The 25,362-nt window shown below is 42.4% G+C and overlaps 1 protein-coding gene across 3 annotated transcripts in view; it reads right to left on the minus strand.

Moving 5' to 3' along the window:
- The window catches only part of Arhgap24 (Rho GTPase activating protein 24), a 636,889-nt gene that overhangs the window by 416,594 nt on the left and 194,933 nt on the right, over nt 1-25,362 (minus strand). Inside the window, exon 1 of one of the 3 annotated variants that reach the window (XM_055594595.1) lies at nt 191-484. The exons of the other annotated variants lie outside the window; for them this stretch is intronic. The gene's annotated coding sequence lies outside the window, so the exon portion shown is untranslated. Of the gene's footprint in view, nt 1-190; nt 485-25,362 lie in introns of those variants that run through there. 3 annotated transcript variants of the gene reach the window in all.

Here is a 25,362-nt window from a genome sequence, read left to right on the forward strand (position 1 = left end):
CACACACACACACACACACACACACACACACACACACACACACACACAGTGAAAGAGCATGAGTCCCAGCATTGCCCTGGCTTGCAGCAGCCCCCTCCCTGTCCCGGTAGCCTGAAGCTGCAACCCACCCTCCGTTCCTCCAGCGACCCCCGCCCCTCCCCCCCACCCCCGCAGCAGTCAAGTCACCTACCCTGCCAGGGACGCGCAACCTACAGGGATGGCGACTGCTCCGACGTCTCGGGCTCCTAGGACGGGGCCAAAAGGGTAGTTCTGGCCAGCGGGTGCCCTCACTTCCCAGGGCCTGGGCGAGTGCGCAGCCCCATTCGCCCGCCCTGCGCGCTGATCTCGGAGGAAGCCGGGTCGCTGCACAGCCGCAGCTGCGTGGAAAGTTGGGGGAACCCCTGAGCCGATGCTGCCTCGTTCTAGTCCTGTGCCCTGCGCAGCCTTGGTGGCCCCGCGGGGCCGGCGATCCCCTCCTGGGTCCCGCTGGCTTTCTTTCACCCGGGCTGAGTTGCCACACGCACTTGAGAAATCCTAGCAGTTGCGCAAAGAGCCCAGAAGTTAGAAAGAGTGATTGTCTGTGGATGTGTAAATACACAGTACAAGAGGCTGGAACAACTGAGTGGGGCCAGCCCGCAGACGCAGCGGGTTTCGGGTTTCAGTTGGCAGCTGGCGGCCTCAGAGGACCCAGGGGGCACTGGTGGGGTGGCGGGAGCCCCGCCCCGCAAGCCAGCCAGCCTCACCTCCAGAGCCACTCTGGACGCCCTGACCAGACACAACTGCCTGGGCCCTCTGTAGTGGGCTGAGCTCATTTCAGCCCAAGTTCACGCAGCATGAGTGCATGCTGGTCACAGATCTGCGGCCTCGGGTGAGAGAAGGTTGAGAAATGCAAGGCCCCCACTCTTTCGTGTCTTCACCAATCCCCACACACGGGTTATAAGCACTGCCTCTGCCAACTCTTGCTTCTCCAGCCTAAGCTTTATTCCTACAGATGCATAATTATAGTTAGCTGAGCGCACTCTCGTCGGGCGTTTAGAGAAATGCTGTCTTAGAGTTCTCAGAATCATATCCCTGAGAAGGATAGCATAGTAGCAAATACACTCCCGATATAGACTCCCCTACCCCCAAAGCTTCTTCACCCCTACCCAAGGTCACACACATGCCAACATTCACATGCACGCGCGAGCGCACTGATTTCAAATGGAGAGCTTACATTTCTGGGTGTGTGACGCTCTTAGCTTTATTAAAGGCTTGTTTCTTCGCTTGCTCAGGAACCGTCGTCAGATTTTTGTCACTCGAGATGTCCAGGGCGCATTCTCAGGTCTGGATGGGCATTGAGAGGTATCTCCTCTCTGTTGCCTTCAGGTTTCCATTGGGGGTGTAGGTTGGGTGGGGAGGGTCTGCTCCCTCACAGGCTGAAGGCCCACTGGAAAACCGACTTTTCTGGCAGGAGACGTCTCAGCCCTTTAATGAATCAAATTAAGTTCTGTCGGGGAAAATAACCTCTTTTGCCATTTCCTTTAAAATGTGTGTGGGATCCCTAGCCAGAAGCCATGAGGCCTGGTTTCTAATTGGTAGGAATAGATGACCTTCATCAACTGGCAAGGCCTCGAATGTTGTAAGGGCACACCGGCAAGTGACAGCCGATGGGCAGTTTTAGATGAGAGCTGCAAAACAATGAAATTAACCAAAATGAAATCTGCACACATTTCACGGCCTAAAAGCCCCCGGAAGACAGTGTCAGGAGGTATGATTCAAGACTGTGACATTTCAAAAAGGCAAGGAGGATATTACGTTGGGAGCATACCTCGGTTATAACAAATGTTACCACAGCAATTTAGACCCAAGGTGATTCGAAATTGAACTCAGGGTGGCTGTTGGGCAGTTCCCTGTCTGAAGGATAAGACACACCCCATCCTTGTTTCCAAGGCCTTTTGCTTCCACACCTCTGCCTTCTCCCTTTCCTCTTGACACAGCCTCACCAGTGAATATGATCTATGGGATTCTTAGGATAGAGAAAACACAGGAAGAGAGGAAGGTTGTCATGGAGATGGCAGATGAGGTGAAGGAAAAGTCACATTCACTAATACAGGCCACTGTCCTTTCTGCAAAAAAACAGAAGGGCCATGTTGAAGCCTGTTGGGATTTAGATAGAAATCTGTGGCAAGGGAATATAAATTGAACTTGAAAACACTTGGCTGCTCACTGGATTCTGGCTGCGCCATTCTTCCCCTGGGGGTTAGTAGGTTTGGGACACACTTTTCTACACCCAGTAACAACTCTATAGAGGTAAATTCTGGAACCAGGGCGGATCTTTTATTCTCACCAGAGGAGGGGGCTAAGGAGGCTCCTACAGGCTTCTGGGAAGTGATGTCTCTCCTTCAGCTCCAGGGTGACTGAAGAGGGTATGACCAATGGGTCATTTGAAGTAAATTGTGTCAAGTCAACTTTAACTCTGGGCATGAAGCACAGTTTCAACAAACTCTACAAAACCAAGAATTGATTTGTGGACAAAGTAACTTTATAGGAGTTCAGTTATATACATGGAAGATATAGAATGTCCTCAGGACCAGAGGTTCTTCAGAGACTAGAAATCAAACAGCAAGAGGACAAAAGACAGAGGATAATGGCCTCACATTTGAACAGCTTGTCTGGATGACAGTCAAGATTCCTACACTACCCAAACAGAAAGTCCCCTGGACACTGCTCCTGCTAAGCCATTCTTTATTAGGAATTTAGTTAACAGAAACAGAATAGGCATTTGTAAAACTGCTTGGCCCAACATTTCATATGAGTCAAATGTTACTATTAAACAAGGATGGAATAAAAATGTGTTTTAATGGGATTTGCTCATTAAAAAAAAATCACTCCTTTTCATTAGATTCCTTACTAGATTCCTTGAAGCCCTTAGCATAGAGTTAGTTATTGTCATACCACCCAATTGTTCATTAATACCAGAGACTAGGCTCTTTAATTATATTTTCTTTTGGGAAAACATAAATTCCTGGGAGGGCAAAACACACAGTAACAAAACAGAACAGTCAAGAGTTGCCAAACTCCTTGCATTTCCTACAGGCTCTCACCAACTGTGCAGAATTTGTGTGGGTGCTGCCTGCACCCAGATTGGGTTTCAGAAGGAAGATAGGAGGCGGGCCCTTAAAGCCTGGCTGTTTCTGAACGCCTGCTTTTGTCTTTACGTTTTTATTTCCCATTGGAAGCTCCTTCCCAACAAAGTTCAGCCTTGTCTTAGCCAAATAAAGTGGTGTATAAACTGATGACATGACCACTCCACAGTATAGTTAGGTGGAAGATATTTACTGTAGATATGAGAGAGAACAGCCAGAGGTGTCTGGAAGAGTCCAGAGCAGAGAGGGAGCAAAGTAGACTCAATAAGGCCAGCAGACTGGACCTGGTTCAGGGCTATCTGTGAGAGAGGGGGAAACAGCTGGGGATAGAAAATGTAGACAATGTAGCGAAAGAAACAGGAGCAGAGAGCAGAGGAGAGCGAGAGCCAGGGAGAATATAGCAGGGTTGTAAGGAGAGTGATTAGCTGTCAGGATGAGCTAGAGGAAGTTCAGGGTAGGAAGCCTTTGAGAAGGGCTAGAGTGCAAGGTATAACAGGTTACTGTGGAGACCAGCCTGAGCTTTGATATGCTAATAGCCACTGCAGGTAGCCACGTGTTACTTCTGCCTGAGGAAGGGAAACCAACTCCACAAGTTCCTGAGGAATGCTGGCTTTTATCTAAAGGCCTGGAGTCTACCTAGGGTCCAAGCTATACTCACTTCTGAGTTTGCAAACTGCCTCTTGGAGTTTGGAAAATTGGAGTCTCTTTCGGATGTAAAAGTGGGAAAATACTGAGAGAGGTTGGGCCCACACTCCCTGAAAGAAGACATAGGGTCACATGAGTGAAAGGGGTACTCTGGCCTCAGTGAGCTGAAATAATCCAGCTGCATCTCCGGTAGAAATACACTAAGGAAGAGAAGGAGGATTCCTGTGCAGAGTCCTTCCCACCCAGCTGCTCCATCTCAGATCAGATATCAGTCAGATTGGCTATTGATCTTACCAGCTATAGCCAGTGGCTTAAAAGAAAAAGTTCAGCATCATTCAGAGCCTGAATGTGGCACAGGGTCAGCCACTGGCACCCACTTAGGACCTGACATAACTCTGCTGGCAGAACGTCATATGCTACGCTCCCGTACCACCAGAGTAAATACTACAAGAACTCCACAATGAAGAGTGCATCTACATTTCATCTAATTAAACATTACTTCAATCCTTGTGATTTAGAAAATATGGAGCTTCATTAAAAAAGAATTAAAAATGCCCATGAGTTCCCATTTATACGTAAATATTATTACCGTGTTAAATGTATAAAATGTTCTAAGAGTCTTGAGTATATGCCTAGCATATATGGTGGTCTGGGTGCCGTTGAAAACCAAGAAAGTTTGTTGTTGGTTTTCTGTTTATTTGTTTGTTTGGTTTTTGTCTAGGCTCCCATGCCACTTACAGTTTTCAATTCCAATTAAAACTGGTTTCCTTCGTGCTTCTTAATCCTAGATTCAAGCCTGGAGAGATGACTCGGCAGTTACTAGCACGTGCTGTTCTTCCAGAGAGCTCAGTCCAGCTGTAATTCCAGCTCCGAGGCACACACTCACATGGTAGATTTTCACAGACACACAAGATAAAATAATAAATAAATAAACCTAGATTCACAAACCCACGTGATCTCGCCCTTCCTTCCGGGATCAGCCCTGTTTCTTTAGCTGGTTCCCCTGATATTTCTGCTCCATGCTTATGTGTTGCATCGAAATATCTCCTTATTCTAGAGGTTTTTTTTGCATTTATTTAGCCACAGAGTTTCTAAAACAGACTTTAGTTACATCTTAGCTTTACACAGCCTCTATTCTGTACTTACCGATGAGCAAAGGCATGTGTGAACAGACATACATGCACTCGCACACACACAAGCACATGCTGACATGCACACAAACACACACATGCACACACCATGGACAGTCAAATCACACAAACATGCACACCCGTAACGTCACACTGTTCCCGATACATGTGTCTTTTCCCTTATGGACTCAGCTGTGACTGCAAAACTGAGAACACTTAGCAACCCGGTTTCATTGGAGCATATTCTAATCCTTGTGATCTGCCTAGGCAACCCTCCGTCATTCTCTCCTTATCATACTTTTAGCTTTCTAAACAATAAATATACTTTCTGCCTCTGGGTTTTTCTTTTTCTCAGCCCTCTGTATTGGCTGCTTTATCTATCCTCAGATAATTTGAAAATTAGTGAGAAGAGTGAACCTTAGCTCACTGTAGAAACATGAAATCAAGATACAAATGAAAGACCTGACTGTTAAGGACTCAGATGCTGCCTATATAGATTGAATGTTTGACCCAATGTTGTTTCCCAGGCTGCAGTTATGAATGAGACTTAGGACTAAGGTCATTGCTTTAAAGTCATACAGATCTAACCAAACTATCAAGGGTTCAACATGTTTGATTGTTGCAGACTACAGACATAAATATCAATTAAAGAAAGCACTTTCTTTAATTGGAGAGGTAGGTTAAAAAAATAAAAATAAATAAATAAAAATAAAAATAGAACAGTATAACTCATTCAAATACATAAGGAAATTAATAAAATGATAAGAAGATTCTTTGTCATTTTAAAAGTGCCTTCCCATATGAAGATTTTTTTTCTGGGAAGGATAGGTAAGAGATTATGATTTCCATTGAGCCTCTCAGTTACCAGAGCCTAGTCTAAAGTCTGCAATGTAAGCATTAAAACATCTCTAACTACTATGAATTTTTTCTATACCCCTGACTGAATTTCCTCAAACTCTTGTAAATATTCAAGTGTTCCACAGGAACTGAGAAATCAAGGGTCATAGTTAAGGCCAGTGCTATCAGTTAAAAAAAAAAAAGAATATTGGAAGAACAGGAGAATTGAAGAAGTAACTAGTTGTTATGTACCTCAATAATTCCCTTTACACACCCAGAAATCATTTGTCACCTCTGAGCTATAAGCCTGTCTGCAGTGTGAAGTCAACTCTTAATGTTGTCTGTCCCTTTAATAAATTTACATCCAATCACTAAAAAAGATGAAATTAAAGGTTACAAGTGAACTTTCCCATGTTCCTCTGAGGTAATGCACAGATGACGTGTAAAGCTAATACTTATTCTTGAGCACCCTCTGGGCACTAAAGTCACAGGAAGCATCTTCCTGGGCTAACAGAAGGCTTACTTTACCCAAGATAGATTGGGGACTCTCTTTTAATCAGTAGGCAAAGATATGTTGTCATATGGTACATTTGTCTCACTTGTTCTCTCTTTAAACCTCAACACATTGCTGCATAGACACATGACAATAATTATTTTAAAATTATCACATTTGGGTTTTTCTAAGTATACATTATAAAGAATTCATATTTCTGGACTTTACAGTACTAGAAAAACACTAAGAATTTATAAATTATGATAAAAACTTAACGACTACTGTAGTAACATTTTGAGAATTCTGGAATTTTGGTTGCTTAAAAAAAAAAACACAGAAATAAGAATGTGCTTTTGTTTTAATCCCAGGTGTAGAAATGTGGGGCTGCTTTGGACTGTCTGCAGCAGCTGACTATGATTTGCCTTGTGCTCTAGTAGAAGCGTGATTTTTGCCACCTGTAGATAGTTTCTGTGATTTTATGACATTTGGAATTCTGGGAAATTCTCAGAGGGAACATAAATAGGAGAGTCCCAGGAGGCAGAGTCAGTGGTTGTTGGTCCTTCAGGGAGGTTGTGCTTTGTTGGTAGCCATGATCAAACAGGAAATAAAAGGAAGGCAATTAGATTCAGGAATTTTCCTGTTTCTTCCCTCTCCTTGTTATTCTCCTATCTAGTGTTAGGGGGTGAAACTGAGAGATAAAGGATGGGAAAAAGAAAACTCTACACGACAGCAAAAACTGGCTATAGACGATATTAAAATCCTCGTAATTAGTTTATTAGGATTAAAATACTTTCTGGCTCAAATGTTACAGTAAGAAACCCAATATAACAACAAAACATTGCTTAATCTCTGGCTGTATAACTGATTTTGAATCCACATACATTTACATTGAATATTCCCATATTTAAGACAAAGTAAAATGATAAAGTCTAGAGAAACAAAAGTGAGCTTCAAGGTTAGTAAAAAGCTTCATGTGGGGATGGAAAAACAGCTTGATGGGTCAGAGGACCTGGGTTTGGTCCTCAGCACCCACATGATGGTTCACAACCCCTGTAATTCCAGATCCAGATCATCTGTCTCCCTCTTCTAGCCTTCACTAGCACCAGGCGTGAAAGCGACACACATACGTGCATGCAAGCAAAGCAGCCATAAACACAAAACAAAAATAAATCAGTCTTAGAAACTGCAGGATTTCCTAACTTCTTTTTGCTTAGGATAAAAACGAAAAAAAAAAAAAAAAAGGTCAATTATGTCAGGTTAAACAAAATTTTAAGATTAAGCTTCTAACCATGCATAAAATAACCTTATTAGTCCTTAATATGAATTTGTAAAAACTAAGAAACAAAACAGCAAATGCTATTTAAATAATAAATTTTCAATGCATGGATTTTATTGATTTAGAAATTTGTGGCTACAGATTTATACAGGTATTTAAATGTAAGAAAAAGAAGATTATAGTAAATTTCACCTCTAATTCTGTAAACAAACTGACTTCAAAATTAACACGTGTGTTTATGTCCAATGTATTTCTTACCTCTCCTTCACCTCAACCCTTCTGAGAATAAACCCTGAGACCTTGGATATGTTAGGCTCCTGCTCATTTTACCCACACAAGTTCTTCTATACACTACCAGATTTAGATTGTTTTGTTTTGCTTAAAAAACTCAATAGGCCAAAAATCCATATAAGTGTAATTGATTGAACTCCATCATGCCCATGTTGACTCTGTAATTACTGATTACGCTTCTAAAATACACAGTTGTAAACGACCTATGTAGATAAACTCATTACCAGTAAAAAACTGCTTTGCCTGGGTGTTTTATAAAGGTAATGTTAGTCCCTTTTGGTCAAGCACACTTTCATTTGCTATCTAACGGATTCTCCACTGACAACAGGACTCTCTAGGGGGAAGCACCCTGTGTGTAAATGTGAACTAGAAGTCTGTGAACACACGGCTTTGTAATGACCAAGGACACCATAATAAAATTAAATAATAACTGATTACATTGATAATGAGTTCTTATGTCAACCTATAGACAGATATTCCTTAGGACGTCGTGCCGTTTTTGAGTAGTCATGTAACTTTAACTTTAAAATGAAATAGAGTTATTTACTTAAAATACTATAATAAAAAGATTAATATGTGATTTATATTTTGCGGTACTTCCAAACACCATTGGTCATTCCTGGGCTTACTGGAGGCAAAAATTATTTACTGTTACGAAGAGCTTTTGAATTATTCATCACCTAAAGTATCAGTATTCAGAATTTGGAGGACTAGTTTATACCCAGATGCATTCTTCCTTCAGTTTTATTGTGTTCCAATTACAGAGGTGGTAAGGATAAATCAGTGTGTATGCTGCCTCTGTCGTGGAGAGATGATGTCAGATGTGTTGATATCATCAGAGGAACCCTCTCTTGTCTTTTCCCAGTCACCAGATAGACACCGTAAGAAGGAGTTGTTCATAAGCAAGCACCTATAACTTTCCTCCTTGTTTCCAGTGCCAGTAGTCCTGACTTGAGGAGAGATAGGAAAGAGAAAGGACCATCAGCAGCTTTGTCTGAGAGCTGAAATATCAGGCTCTAATCTGAGTCAGGCTGCCCCTTCATGTATGGAATGACAGAGGCAAGCTACTATTAAATTCACAGAGCTTTTGAGTCCTTATACCTTTTATCAATTGGTAGAAGACTAAAATAGAATGACTCATATGTAAAGGCACTTTAAAATATTTTGACATTAAAATAGTCCCCTTTTTTCAGCACTGCAGAGGCTATGGCAGGGGGATGGAGATCTGGGAGCCAATCTAGGCTACACAGCAATACTTTGTTTCCAAAATTTGAGGAAGGACTTTGGGCTTTTGTCTTATAACCCACTTTTTCTTTGAGCTGGCATTGAGCTTTGAAGGTAGGAAAATGCTGGGGGCAGGAGCAGTTGAACTGAGTTTTATCTGCTCTCCTCCAACAAGTATGTCAGCTTTAACTCATTACAGAGTTCACTATTGGGCTGTCAGGGTCACAGCAATTTCTACAGTTAAAATATCATCTGACTGTGAATTTGCCAACAGGGACATGAGAGAAATGTGCATAAGAGATTTCTTATAAAGAAGAAACTACTGAGCTTGTTTTAAAATAGCCTAATCATTACTGTGACCATTAATGGAGCTCATTAAAATGGCTGCCATTAGTCTGTCTAGGTGGTTCCACCATAATTCAATTTTAATTAACTCGATCATTATTTTTAACAATGCTAATAAACAAGCTATGCTACACCCTTATTATAACCTTGACTCTTTCAGCAAAGAATTTAGAAGTTTAGACCTTTTTGTGCCTCTGTTTTTTAAATTGCTGTAGTGATACTGAACAAATTATGTCATTGAAATCCAGTAATTACTGTTCTTACCAACTGGCCTATTGTTAGCAACCTTCAATATTTTCATGTTCCAAGTGGGTTTTAACCAGCATCCTGCTGCTGCCAACTTCATGTCATAGCAGCCAAGAGCTATGGTATGAATAATGCATATGCTGTTTACATATTACAAATAGATGGGGTCAAGAGTTTTGTAATATATTCATGGATGGCAAGTATTCACAATTCTTTGCAACAAGAAGATCATTTAAAACAGAAGTCCTCCGATCTCAGTTCAGTGTACAAGGAATCCGGATGTTACTATGAATGTTATGAAACTTTGAAACTGCAAATACTGAAGTCCTCATAAGCATTTCACAGTGGGGCAAAGGGTGATACCAAGAAGGAGTGAACATGAGCCCTGCAAAATGTCATCAGCGTAGTTATATCCGAGAAACTGCTCCCAGCAAGCAAAACCTCTTTCTTCTAAACGCATCATGGATAAACTGTGCGAATTTGTCTTTTGTCCTTCATTTTTGCAAATTTTTGGCCACAGTTTCTTGAATAGCTATTTTTTTTTCACTTCATTGTTGTCCCATATAGCAACATTTTGATCAAAGGCAGGCCACATATACACCAGCATATGTGGCTGACATACAGCACATAGCCTACTTATGTAGTATGCTAAACTATGTAGTTTTGTGTAAACCCATCAAGGATGGCCACACAGTAAATGAAATAATGACACATTTCTCAGAATTTATCTCTATCGGTGAGGAATGTATGACTAAACATATGTGCTTACATATATATTCCACTTAGGTAGTCCAAGTATATTATATTCTTTCTTGGTTCTTATGCATTGGCATTCTCCCTACCAGAGATTTCCTCTGCAAGTGTTCATGCCCATGTTCCACTAATTGCATAGGTGTTTCTTCAGCTGCTGGAAATTACTATGGTCATGAAGTCATGGTGTAATAGTGCTTTGAACTTGAAACTCACAATTGCACATGAATTGAGATGCATAGGGTCTGACATAAGGAACATATTTTAGTAGAGACTCATATAATGCTTATCATTAACACAGGACGTTTTCCATACTTCCCACCACCTAGACTCAGAAAACGTGTCCATTTTGTTCACTTTCAAGATGCTTTGAAGACTTGAGCTCCCATGCATGATGTTACAAAAGCAAAATTTTATTGATCATACAGATACCACTGTGATAAGCATAGTCACTATAACTGTTTGTGGCAAGTGCTAAAAAAAATAAATTTCAAACATAAAGAATCAAAGTCTGAAAGATGTGGTGTAGGAAGCTTATAAGTCAAGTCAGAGACGGGTCTATCCAACTGGGAAACTTAATCATCACATCTTAGTTTTGTTTCCTATTGCTATGACAACACACCCTGATAAAATCAATTTAGAGAAGGATCTAGCTCACAGTTCTAGGTTGCAGCCCTTAACAGCAGGAAGTCACAGGCAGGAGCTGGAAGAAACTGATCATCTCATACCCACGTTCAGAAACAAAGCAGTAAACGCATGCCTGCTGTGCTTACGTCATTGTGTCTACTCTCCTATGGCTTAGAATGCTCTGCTCACAGGACGGTGCAATTCTTCCCACCTCAATTAACAATAAAGAGAATCCCACAGGCATGCCCATGACCTACTCGATCCCCTCATTAAGACTTTCTTCACAGGTGGTTCTAGACTATGCCATGTTGACAGTTAAAACTAGCCATCGTGATCCCTAGTTTTCTAGGTAGATCCTAACGTATACAAACTAGTAACTTACATGCAACATTCTGTTTAAATGGCAGTTTCAAAAAAAAAATCACTAACTGAATTTCCTGTCTTATCCTTAGAATTCATTTGGTTTTCGTTTTATCTTTCTCCTGTCGCTCAGCCCTGTTTTATTCATTATTCCAAACATAACCTGCATTTAACACAGACAGGGAATGGTTTCTGGGATGGCAGTTGTCTCTCACAGAAGCTGCTGCTTTCACTCTGCAATGATGCTGCCTACCAGGACAAAACAGGCAGGGTGGCTTTCCCTATAAAACCTGCCTCTAATTTCCTCCTAATTGGAGATGAAGCTCATTATAGTCTTTATGTTCCTGGAGGAACCATAATTCCCAACTGAAGACTCAGGAGTGTAATTCCAGAGGTGGGTCACTCATTAGGACTACAGCACACATTCCTGCCTGAGAGCAAACAGTGATGAGCCGAAAATGAGGCCTACAAAATAGTTCTCCTTTACCTATTTGTCGTGTTTTCTACAGGAAAGTGGGGGGGTGGGGGGAGGAAGAAAGGAAGGAAGAAGAAAGAAATGAAGACAGACAGACAGCTATCAGCTAATTTCAGTGAAGGGGAGGAAGGCCAAAGCCAAGGAGATTGAATGTTGTCATAGTCAACAAAGGAGAAGATAAATCCTGTTGAAAGAAAACAGTTGTTCGTGGTTAGGAAGAAAAGGAGACATTCAAGAGCCTACAGGAAATGAAGTCTACAGTGAGCCTGGAAGGGGGGGTGTTCCTGCGGTTCACATTGCCCTGAAGATGAGCTTGATCCACCCAGAAGACACATGTACCAACAGCGACGAATTCCTGATTACTTTCACTGAAAGGGTGAACCCCTTTCCTTTTGTAAATATTATATTTGATGATGAGGTTCCAAAATACTAATGAGTTAAACTTATGGGGTAGGATACCACCCTTGAAATATTTTTTCTTCTCCTTTGTGTCTATAATGTAAGATGTCCAATTGCCTTGAAATAAAGGTGATACAAGGAAAACAATGGGAAAAAAAAGCATCAGAAACTAGTTCCAAAGGCTATGGCTCAAGGTAGCAGAAATATTAGGATAAATAAGCTCAAGTTTCAGGGGTAATCAGGGGTAACTGGAATCCAGGGACAGATTTTGGCTATGCTCTAGAAAGAATTGCTCAGTGTAGAAGAAGAGCTGATGGAGGAGAGGTATTAGGGAGAAGAAAAACAATGGTATAAGACATAGAGTCGCACACAGTCTCTCTCAGTGATGGCTGGTCCTCCAGGAAGTATATGCCTGCCTGGCCAGCCTAGGAGCTGTGTGGGAACCGAGGCACTGATGCTCTAGTCTGAATGTCTGTCAGCCACACATCTTTTGTGCTGGGGTCTACTTGATCTTGCCTATGAGACTGTGAGATCTTTTGATGGTTCCATACACTCTACCCGTCCAGCACACACACACACACACACACACACACACACACACACACACACACACACACACACAAAAGGCCAACTGCTCAAAGACTCACTTCTTACATGCCTTCCACCTGGAAAATCTCCTTTCTATTGTATATTTTAAAAATTGGCCCTTGGTTTAGCTACCTTGATGAATAAAATCAGACATCATGTCCATGGCACAGTTTGGTCTTCATTTCTAAGAATCTTTCTTTTTCTTCCTTTTTAACACACTGAAGTGTTGAAAAGGCTGATGTAATCCAGGTGGTATTCAGAACAGAGAGAGTGGTTGTAAGGTGGAATACATGCTATATGAGTTGTTATGTGTTGGTTGCATAGCTACGTTAGTGGACATCATTATTCAAGCCTTCATATGCATTGTCTTATTGTTTTGCCAACATAATGAAGGTAGCAGGAACAATTTTCAAAGATACTGAATGACACATCCAAAGCTCCTACACACACAAACACACACACACACACACAGAGAGAGAGAGAGAGAGAGAGAGAGAGAGAGAGAAAACTCAGGAGGAGAATCTAAATCTAATTCCCCAAAGTGTGCTGGTCCATGCTTTCTTCCTAATCTTCACAAGTCCTTTTACTAATTGGCATTAAGCACAGCCTTTGCCCTACATTGGGCTATAGCTGCCCATAGGCACCAACCACTTAGTGCTTCACTTCTACTGTGTTCAGGAATCTCTTTGATGCTGTTTTTTTCATCACCACTAAGCTTTCGAATAGCAGTCAGTTGTTTCTTTTCAGATCAAAATAAAGATATAATTTCAAGGTCTTTGATTAGAGGTACTACAGAATCTGAGACTTGCACTGGGAATTGGACAAATCACCGAAGAGAAAATCACAGTGAGACAGCTATAGATAGACAAGGAGACTCTCAGAGAGGACTCTGGCATGCCACACAGACCGTCCGGAAACCCAGCCACCTGGAAACAACCTGCTTACTATACTTGTGAGAGAAGGTAGATGAAGGACTAGAATCTTAGGGCCAGGAGGCAGGCTCTGTGTGAACAGGAAGGTAAGCAGCCTGTGAGGCCATATCATGGTGAGCAAACATCCGGGAGCAGAAGTGGCAAGAGGCTCAAAGTCCATCCACACAGCTAATGCCCATCGGACTCTAACAAGCTGACTTGTCACCCTCCAGATGCCTGCAGTGCAAAAGCCCCAGAGCAGATCCAAGGGATGTATGATGCCCTGTAAGGGAGGAAAATGGAGGCAGGACACATGTCTAATGTCAGCTACAGAGGAAAAAGAAGTTCTCCATTATGGCTTGCCTTAGGAAAGTTCCTGGAAGGCTCATGTATTGGAGGTTCAGTCCCCAGTGAATGCTCCCAGGTAGAGCGTCAGAAAGGTGACTGGGTCTTGAGGGATGCGACCTCATTACTGGGCTGATCTGTGACAGATTTGTAATTTGTCGGTATTAGTGAGAGCGAGAGGAAAGTGGGTCACATGGGAGCCTGTCTTGCCTCTGTGCCCTTCCTTGGCATCTCTTTGCTCTTTGGCTGCCACAAGCCGAGCAGCTCTGCCCTCCTGTGTGTTAGCTCCGTGTTGCTTTGCCTCACCACAGGCTGGAAGTGACAGAGCCACATGACCACGAGGCGAATGTCTGAAATTGTGAGCCCAAATAAAACATGCTGTCCTTTGAGTTGATTCGCTCAGATATTTTTGTCACATCAACAGAAATATAATGGATATATTCTCTTGCTCTTTGCTGTGAAACCCTCAGAGTGAGGCTAGACAAGCTGTTTGAGTGTAGAGGACTCTTACGGTAGAGATGTTTTCTGATAAGTCTACAGGGGTAGTCAGTAGCAACTCATCTTAAGAAATTGAATTAAAGCATTGTCAGTGAGGATTATGCTGCCTGCCAGGAAACCCCAGCAACATCGTCCCCACACACAAATGGCAAATGAAGACATTTTTATTGTATAGTGCATATATTGTGATGGCCAGGAAGCCTCCAGTATATATTTTGAAGTTTTTGCAAGTTGTTTGCAGAGGGAGGAATAAGAATTCAACCCAGGAAATGACAAAGAACATTTAATCCCTACCGTGTATACATCAGTATGAAAGTGCTTCAAAGGGAAATGGGAAAGAAATGTCTCTTCCGGTCCAGACCTGCTGAGAAGGCTAAAAGAAAGAGGAGACTTGATTTTGTTTCAGTTTCTGTCTCTTCCCCCATGAGGAGATGTTTGTGTTGGGAGGTTCTGGGAGGCTGTAATCTAGGACAGACTGCATGTCCAGAGGTGGCTAGGATGTGACAGAGGAAGAGACGACTAGAGGTGACCAGGGAGGCATCCAGCCTATAGACGACTGGAAAGGCTGCTCTTACACATGGAGATTTTAATTCGGTTAACATCTTTCCAAATAGCTTTCAGGAATATATAGTAAGTTTTACTTCTTTTTTATTATTTAATTTTATTTTTTTTTATCAGTTACATTTTATTAACTCTGTATCCCAGGCGTGTCCTGCTCCCTCATTCCCTCCCAATCCCACCCTCCCTCCCTCATCTCCACTGTGCCCCTTTCTAAGTCCACTGATAAAGGGGGACCTCCTCCCCATTCATCTGATCCTGTTTTATCAGGTATCTTCAGGACTGGCTGCAAAGTCCTCCTTTGAGGCCTAACAGGACTGCTCCTCCCTTGGGGGGTGGGGAGGTCAAAGCCAGTTATTGAGTTCCTGTTAGAAATAGACCTTGTTTCCCTCACTATGGGAAACCAATTGGTTACTGAGCTACCATAGGCTACATCTGAGCAGAGGTTCTAGGTTATATCCATACATGGTCCTTGGTTGAATGTCAGTCTCTGAAAAGACCCTGTGCCCAGATATATTTGGTCCTTGTGGAGCTCCTATCCTTCCACCATCATACTAACTCCCCTTCTTTCATATGATTCCCTGTACTCTGCCGAAGGTTTGGTCATGAGGCTTTGTATCTGCTTTGAAAACACTGCTAGTTAGAGTCTTTCAGATGCGCTCAGTAGACTCCTGTCATACGTTCAATGCACATCCCATCTGTCTTTCTAAATGAGGATTGATCATCTTACCCCATATCCACTCTCTTGATTATCTTTTTTAGGTGTATAGATTTCAATATGTTTGTCATATCTTATAGGTCTATATAAGTGAGTATATACCATGTTTGTCTTTCTCCTTCTGGGATATTTCACTCAGAATGACCAACAGCACAGATTCTAAGAGCAACAATCAATAAATGGGACCTCATGAAACTGAAAAGCTTCTGTAAAGCAAAGGACACCGTCATCAAAACAAAACGACTGCCTACAGATTGGGAAAGAATATTCACTAACCTTTTATCTGACAGAGGACTAATATTCAGTATATACAAAGAACTAAAGAAGCTGAAAAGCAGCAAACCAAGTAATCCAATTAAAAAATGGGGAACAGAGCTAAACAGAGAATTCTCGACAGAGGAATATCAAATGGCAAAGAAAAACTTAAAGAAATGCTCACCTTCATTAGCCATCAGGGAAATGCAAATCAAAACAACCCTGAGATTTCACCTTACACCCATCAGAATGGCCAAGATGAAAAACTCAAGTGACAACACATGCTGGAGAGGTTGTGGAGAAAGGGGAACCCTCCTCCACTGCTGGTGGGAATGTAAACTGGTACAACCACTCTGGAAATCTATCTGGCACTTTCTAAGACAATTAGGAATAGTGCTTCCTCAAGACCTAGCTATACCACTGCTAGGTATATACCCAAAGTTTGCTCAAGTACACAAAAGGGATACTTGCTCAACCATGTTTATAGGAGCTTTATTTCCAGAACCTGGAAACAACCCAGATGTCCATCAACGGAGGAATGGGTACAGAAATTGTGGTATTTTTACACAATGGAATACTACTCAGCAATCAGAAAGGAGGAAATCATGAAATTTGCAGGCAAATGGTGGGATCTAGAAAGTTTTACTTCTTATGTGGCCCTAAGAACAAACAGCAGGTTTTGGATTTATATGTTATCATGGTTTACAGGACTCTCAACATGTGCTGTTGTGTGGAATTCCTTTCTTCCCCACCCCTCAGGGGTACCACCATAGCCAAACATACTTTAGTACAGGGTTGTTTTCTCTCTTTCTCTCTCTCTCTCTCTCTCTCTCTTTCTTTTCTAACAGTTGTTTTGCTTGCTGTTTAATATCACATTTTGAGAGTAAAATCCTGCTGTGCTAAAGTGAGTATGAGGATAGAAATCTGTTATGTTTGACCTGGAGAGAATGGAGCTATGTTACAAAGTAAGATAGAGGTAAGATTCAAGAGTTCTGAATCATAATCTACCCAAACCACACACACACACTGGGGGTTCTTCTACTGGAAGATTTTCCTTCTAAGCTGTCAGTGTGGAGCAGTACCTGTTTTTAATGAGACTAGTCTATTCTCACAAACTCAACTTCTGTCTCAGCAAACCTACATACCTGAAGACGCTTATGAGTTTCTTCAAGCCAGCAACACTGGAAATGTCATCCTGTAAGCCCCCAAATGAACCCGTGGTTGAGTGCATGAAGTCATGTTGGATAACTGGCTCTCTAGTAGGAATCTGTTGTCACGCATATGTATATAAGAGCCTGTGAATAAAGACAGGAGTATGTAATTTTTATGAAACACAGGAGATCTCAAGAGTTAATGCATTGTGTAGAGGCTATAGTGATCAAAACGTGGAACCTCCTAAGCGGAAATAGAAGAGGGCTGGCAAGAGCTTTCCTTTGTGTCCCTCTGAGATAAAAAGAAAGCAGGACAGGACCAGGGCTAGGTGTTTGTTTTCTCCCAGAGAATGAAGAACATTTGCAACAGTTCAGAGTTCAGGACTCCTGGGCCATGAAGTCAGTTATGGGGAATCTAGTGATGAGCCAACCAACAGAAGTCTCACTGGACAGCTAGGCTTGAGGAGCATTGGAGCAGGTTAGACCACTGGGAATTTGGTGACTAGCTGAGTAGTGAGAAGCAAAAAACAGCCAAAACTCAGAAGAGTAAACAAGGTCAGATGGTTGGGTGAGGTCATTCCTTTGTGAGATTGTAACTGTACAGAGTTGCTGGTGAACAGAATGTTTTGAGACAGTAGTTCAATCACATTCCCACTTTCTAAGGTGGTTGCAGTTTCTGAGTGTCTAGCTCCAGGTTAGGCTTGATGATCACCTCTGATACTCCCTAGTTACTGACAGAAAATGTTGTCTCTGTCCTATCTCAGCCCCTGTGTTTATTCTCACTGTGGCATTCATTGCTCTTCCTGACACCAGGATTATTTATCCTCAATGAGGCCACACTGGGTTTTGTTGTTTTTTGTTTTTTGATTTTGTTGTTGTTGTGAGAGGAGTATTCCTGAGGGTTTTGGACACAGGGTAAAGAACAACAAAAATTCTGTGTCACTTGTCAGTGACATAATCACAGGAATTGAACCCAGGTCCTTTGGAAGAGCAGCCAGTGCTCATAAGCTCTTGAGCCATCTCTCCAGGCCCTGAAACTGCTTTATACAGACAAATCCATTCTTGCAGAAAAAATAATCCATGAAATTAATATAAAAATATTAACAAAATAAGATGGTAGGTAATAGATCATTAACCAATCACACATTGTTAATAAAAGATATACGTTGGAAATATCACATTAACTCCATCAATTCATTCTCTTCCTTCCCAGTCATCACACTGGCATGCTGTGTCTTCAGGTTCTTGTAAGGCACCATGCCTAAATTTAGGTTTTTGTGGTTTTTTTGTCCAGTTTTGGTTCAGACACTAAGATAGATACAACTGATTGCATTAAAACAAAACAGAACGAAATTACTGCAGTAATAATAAAATAGGCCAGAACAGACACATAAGATCTAATAGAGACCAAACAGATAATACCATAATGAATTTAATGGAAACTGAAATTTAAGTTAGTGAATCATCCTCATAGCATGCAGTGTCAGCTGATCACATATAAGTTACTATGTAAGGAGGGAAAGATACCAAAAAACAAAAACTCCTGCACAAGCTAACCATAGAAACGCTGGTATACTACTTTGAAAGTCCAGCTTTACTATCTGAGCAAATACGGGCCAGGCTATTTGCTCACAGGACACAGAATGCACATCCTGGAGTCAGTTCTCTGCAGAAGCAAGAATCTCAAGCTAATCCAGCTCTGCCTGTGCTCTGCCTGTCTTCGGTGTTTGCAGTTTTTGCCAATACCAATCAGCCATACCTGGATCACTGCATCACAGGCCTTCCTCCTTTGAGTTTGTATAATAACTAATACCTGCAAACATAAATTTAAAAAAAGGCACAGGCTCCTCTCTGCCTGAGAGGCCTGCAGTTTGTCCAAGGATCGCTGCCAGCATTCACCCTGACTTTTCCTATCTGTGGGACTCTGAGACCCAGAAAGCCCATCTTCAGCCTTTCGCTGGCCTCACCTTCTACCTGCTTCACAGTGGAAAGACCTGCAAAGCCTGTATCCTTGGCTAAGTGTGAGGGACTTCTGAGTAAACCTTGTGCCACAGCTCTGAAATGAACCCTGTTCATTCGGTTCCAAATGCAGCAATCCACTGGACTCAGTGTGCTGTAGAGGAGGACGCATTCCGAAATCAGAGACAAACACAAGTATGTTCTGAAGAGTGGGGTTTCAGGTTTCTCTCAGGCCTCTAAGTATGAACTCTAGAACTGGAGACTTTTCCATACTGTCTGGACAGGAGACCTTCCGCCACCAAGTGCTGCTGGCGGTGACTAATGCACAAGCTCCAAGGGGTGTTCAGTCAGGGCAACACCCTTCTCTCCACTTTCTTGGAAAGTTGGGATCATTGCCAAATTTTAAAAATCAACAGAGAGAGGCCACCCTGGCCCAAAAGCTTGCATTATGCCCTGACCACACACCGAGCACCTTGGCAAACATTACTCAACATGAGAGATTTACCTGAGTATGACTCTCCTTACAGCAGGTTAGAACTGGCAAGGAAAAGGTATCATGAAAGGGAGGACTCACAGATTAGAGAAAGTTCCAGAAAATGCATTTGAGAAACACAACAAGCAAAAGAAACCACAGCTCAGAGCCATATTTAATGGCAAAGACTAAAAACAATTAAATATTATGTACAACATGTTTTAATACTACCATTATTTAGTATTTAATACAGTAAAAATGCTTAGCAAAACTACATACTATTACTAATACTGGCTTATTGGTATTATAACACTACCACTAAATAATAAACATTTTCAGACCAAATGACTTCATTATTAAAATATACATTGGCACTAAAATATATATGTATACCAAACAGTATGACAGTATAACCTGATTCATTTAAAATATTTCAAATTAGGCATCAAAAGAAAAAGCACTTTCCATCAGGCAGTCCTAGAACTGCATAAAACGAGCTGAGGCTTCAGGAGAAAGGACTAAGACTCATGTATTTGGAAGATGGCTGATGGTACGTGCATGCACTCAGATCACAGAGATGTCCCCATACCTCAGTGATGGTGATGACAGAAACCTGGACAAGCTATTCCATGGCATCTTTGTTTCTTCGTCCTAAAATACACAAGAACTGTTGGGTTCTACAACTTTTCAGATGTGTGGGTTTACCTCCCACTGTGAGTTTCATTTCACTGTGAGATTTTTCTTAGAACACCACACCTCTGAGTGGCATAGACAGGGCACAGGGCACGTGTGACTCCTCATCTAAGGCTGTGTCCCCATGAAGAGTCCTGACAGTATTCCTGCTGAAACCTCCAGTTGAAGAGTTCCTTATTTGTCACCAGTATACATAGATAGCTCAAAAATAGCCCCTGAAGACAAACGTAATATTATCAAGGAAAAAGAAAGTAAAAGGTAGCCTTTATACAAACTAAAAATAGTTAAGTATAAGAGAGTAGAAAGAACAGGCTATTGGGAAGGGATGAAGACACGTGTGTGGGGGGAATCTGTGGCACAGTGTGGTGGTTGGAATGAGAGTGACTCCCACAGGCTCATATATTCGAATAAGTGATCCCTAGTTTGTTCAGCTGTTTGGGAAGGGTTAGGAGGTGTGGCCTTGTTGGAGGAGGTATATCGCTGGGTGCAGGCTTTTCGGTTTCAAAAGCTCAAGCCATTCCCAATGGCTTAGTTTTCCCTGTTTCCTGGTTGTGGATAAAGATGTCAGCTCTCAGCTACTGCTGCGCCACACCACGCCTGCCTGCTGCCATGCTACCTACCATGACGGTCATAGACTCATCCTCTGAAACTGTCCCGGATGAACTAACTCTGCTGACCTGCACACATCCACCACAGCATGCAGGCCAAACCCATAAACAGACTAAAATGCGATCTATTTCTTTAAAATAAATCCAGAAGTGGTTAGCTATTCAGTTTTTAGCAACATTGCAGTCTTGTGGCAGAATTAACTGCCCCCCCCCCACTGAATCACTGTGTCCCTAAGTTAAAGCAGAAAAAAAATGAGGTTGGCCCCTAGAAAAAAAAGACAGAACCTAAAATGTTAAAATGGGGAGGGGATAGATTCTAGTGTGATGTAAAATACCTACAGAGAACAGAACGAAGTGGGAAAGTTGTGACAGAATCAGCTAGGATAACTTCACAAATGTGAAAGATGCAAGTAGGGTCTAAGTGACAAGCACAAATTCTTCAAAAGTCACTAAAAAGTTGGAACTTATTGCACAAAAGAGAACTATATTTGGCAAAGAAAACTGAAGCAAAACCTAGGACATTTTAAACAGGTTTAAATGATGAAGTAGGAGTATGACACAGTTGAGAGATCCCAACATCCCAATTCAGAAGAACAGGTGTACCTCTCTGGCATTAATGGTATCCAGAACAGATATATGTGAAGAGATAAGAAAGTGAGATCTAGAATCTAAGTTCCGTGATGTAAGGTGTGTGCAGATGTAGGAAAAACTGAGTCAAAATGGCTGAAAGAGACAGATACAGAGACAGAGAGGGAGAGGGAGGGGAAAGGAGGGGAAGGACTAGGAGGAGGGAAGGTAGAGGAAAAGAGAGGGGATGGGTGAGAAGAGAGCATGCTCACTTTTTAAAATCCTCAGCTGGGTCCCTCATTTGGGAAGCAAACTTGTGGAAAGACATCCCCAACCAACAGATTTCAGTCTCTACAGGAGGGCAGGAGAAAGAGAAGCAAGCTGAGCTACTAGCCTCTGGCACTGGGATTGTTTGAATGACAGCTGAGTTGGTCTGGAAGATATTATGGTTTCACAGCTATGTTCCCAAGTCCTTCTGAAAACAATTTTCTGTCTACATAGCTATTCATATATCTCTTAGCTTTAGAAATAGAAAGGAGACAAGATATAGGAACATGTGTGAAAGCAAGAAAGGGACCGTTCCTTAAAGGATGCTAGTCTGTGTTTCAGAGAGGCCCCCCCTAGAAGCGTATAGTTTGCTTGTACAACCATGATGACACCGTGATGATCATGACAAAAGTCTCTGACTCCTGAGACTAGGAAAACCTTGAGTGTGTAGGCATTCCTGTTTTCTATTCCCATTCCTGGGGGCAGTTCCAGCTTTCAGTCTGTCGTGGCTCTGAACTGAACAGGATGAAATGCTTTTGTCACCGTAAAAACGCTAATGTGTTGGTGATAAACATTTCCACTTGAAGTTCTGCCAGCTTTTACCATGATGGATGATAAAATGAGAAACAACCATCTACTGAAATAGCAATAGATTTGAGAGGAGGAAAAATTACAACCTAGAGTGATTTTGACTGCAGGAATAAACATTTCAGGCATAATAAAATTTTAATATGGAAATGCTGACAGATAAAAGAATGGTAGGGAACTCAAGATAATTAAGTTATATGCATGTCCTCTGATTTGCATTGTAGAATCCCTGGGCTTTTTCTTGACTCTCTACATCCACCATGTAAAGGGCCATTGTCCAGCTATCTGTCAGGGCCCATCGAGAGAGAGGGAGAGACAGACAGACAGACAGATAGAGACAGAGAGAGAACTGACCACATGAGAAGCTCAAACCCCTCCATCTTATAGGTGAGTTAGCCGGGGGCAGGGATTGCTGGCTCACATTCTTTGGGATGATAACAATTATTCCTCTATCTTGTAGGTCACAATAGATGGTTTTGAAATTTATCTAAGAACAAGGTCAAGTTTGTTTTTTTGTTTTTTTTTTTGTTTGTTTGTTTTGTTTTTTTCCTAGAATGTTTCTTTGGGTCAGGAGATCCATGGGCTCATAGATCCAGGGATACCATTTCCCTGGGGAGTCTTCCAGTTCTTCTTGGGTATCCACATACGATGCCCACGTGCCATCATGCCAGCCGGGCAGCACAGTCCTGCATCGTGTAGGGGGACACCGCATCTGATTCATCAAAGTCCTGCACACGACCTCAGTGTCAGCCACTTGCAAGCCTGCTCTATAGGAATTTTGCTCAAGCTTGAATATCTTTCTTGTGGTCCCCTGGCTCTTGTCTCTCGTCTCTAACACATCAGAGGTGGCTTCTACCAACTATATGACTGTCATTGCAGTCTCGTGCCAAGACATAACTTAGGTTCTACATAGCCTATATCCCAGGAGAGACAACACAGCTTCCTGCTGCAGCTTCTGAACTATACATTGATGATATAGCATCATACATCTCATTTCCTAGCGGCTTGGGCTCACTATAGCCAGGCTGTAGTCCAGCTTTTGTTGTAGTGTACCTTTCAGGGATTTATATTTGTCTTTCAACATGATAATTGCTCAGGACAATTTCCGCTTGAAAAAAAGATCTCACCTTAACATTTCCTTTACTCTCACTTCTGACATTTGTTTAATGGCACTGGTCAGGCCGGGCAGGAGATTGACCATTTTCCAGGATTTTGTCATGTGCTCCTCTCAACAGCGCTCCAAGAGGTAAGTGCCATTATACTCTCATTTCAAAGATGGCCAAGAAGGCTCAAGGTGATCATGCAACTTTTCCAGGGTCGCAATGCTTCTTTGAGAAGATTTACCAATTCCCAAGTGGATAAAGGAAGAGAGTGGACTTCACTGTAAATGCTGCCACCTGAACCCACTGCTGAGAACACTCTGCTGTGTTTATGTTTCTAAGTGTTCCCTGTAGGAGGGCAACTTACGTTGTCTGCCTGCTACAATTCTGTTAGGAAATGCCCCCCTAAAATGTATATGTTAAGTGCCAGATTCACGTATAGCTTAAAGTGTATATGAGTTCACAGCTGAAAAAAACTAATGAAAGGGGGGTCTTTTGGAGGGAGTAGGTCGTCGCTATGAGCTTATCTTTGGAGAGCTCATGGTGCCCGTGTACCCTTCCTCTCTAGTCCTGTCTGCTTCCTGCTTCTGTGCTCTGCCACAAGCTCCCTGGAGCCATATTCTGTCTCCGCCCATTCAGGCCCAGAAACAACAGAGCCAAGAGACTGGACAGCAGCCTCTGTCCATATGGACCCTCACTCCCTTGCTTCCTGGGGTATTTCATCACAGCGATGGTAAGTCACCGACACTACCTTTCATGCAACACTCGGCAGGAAGGGCTCACTTCGCTTGTAATCAGAGCGGTGCATTATTAAGCAGCTACACTTTAATGTACTCCCAAGGCAGGATCCTCACAGAACTTCCGGAGCTCAAAAGGAGCCCGAGCCCTGGTTCTGAACGGTTAAAACCGGAGATGTCATTTCAAATCTGTGTTCTTGACAGGTGGTTTCTCTGTCTAGCAGAGTGTGGGATACTAGCCTAGCCTCTTAACCTTCCAAAATTCTGTCTGGTCTGCAAAATGAGGTTAATATTTACCCTTACCTCGTAAGGAAAAGATTAGTGATCGTCCACGAAACACCGCTCTCTGGGAGCCAGATGCAGAGCTCACAAGCTAACATTTCGCACACCCTCACTAACCTCTCCCTTTTAGGCCTAGAAACGCGTTAAAGAAGGCTCATTCTGCCCATCATTCCAGACCTAAGGCTACATAACATAAGATTATCTCAGAAGATTTTAGAAAAGTATCACTCAAGTCCCATGATGTGGAAGCAAAACTTGGAAAGAGTGCCTGCGGCTACTCAGGTGGAGTAACTTCTACCTCCTCCTCACACACACACACACACACACACACACACACAAAGGCAAAGGCAAAACCAGCTTGCCTAACTCTACTCCCAGGTAGACCCATTTCTCCCTACACAGGCAGAACCTGCAGAGTCTCGCCCTCCCCCGGCTACCTTGAGGTGCTGGGTAGGAATCAGTGAGGAACTCTTGACCACTTCACACGCATGGCTTGTTGCCTTGATCTGACTATGCACACAGCTGTGGTGCACGGATAACTATGTCCTAGGTCTTGTTGTTGCCACAAAAAAAAAAAAAAGGCACTGTGTGGGGGGAGTTACGAGCAGTGTAGTAGACGAGCAACTGTCTCTGACAATTCTTTTGCATGCTTTCATCTGGATGTGAACTCTGAAAAGGAAAGGGATGGACTTAACCCGAGTGTAACTGGATGGAGAAATACACACGTGTGTGTATAGGTGTCCATGCACATCTGTGCCTGCATATACGTGTGCTAGTGTGTGTGTGTGTGTGCTAGTGTGTGTGTGTGTGTGTGTGTGTGTGTGTGTGTGTGTGTGTGTGTG

This window comes from Psammomys obesus, unplaced genomic scaffold (genome assembly GCF_907164565.1).
Source record: "Psammomys obesus unplaced genomic scaffold, mPsaObe1.curated_primary_1811, whole genome shotgun sequence".
In the NCBI taxonomy this organism is placed as follows: Eukaryota; Metazoa; Chordata; class Mammalia; order Rodentia; family Muridae; genus Psammomys; species Psammomys obesus.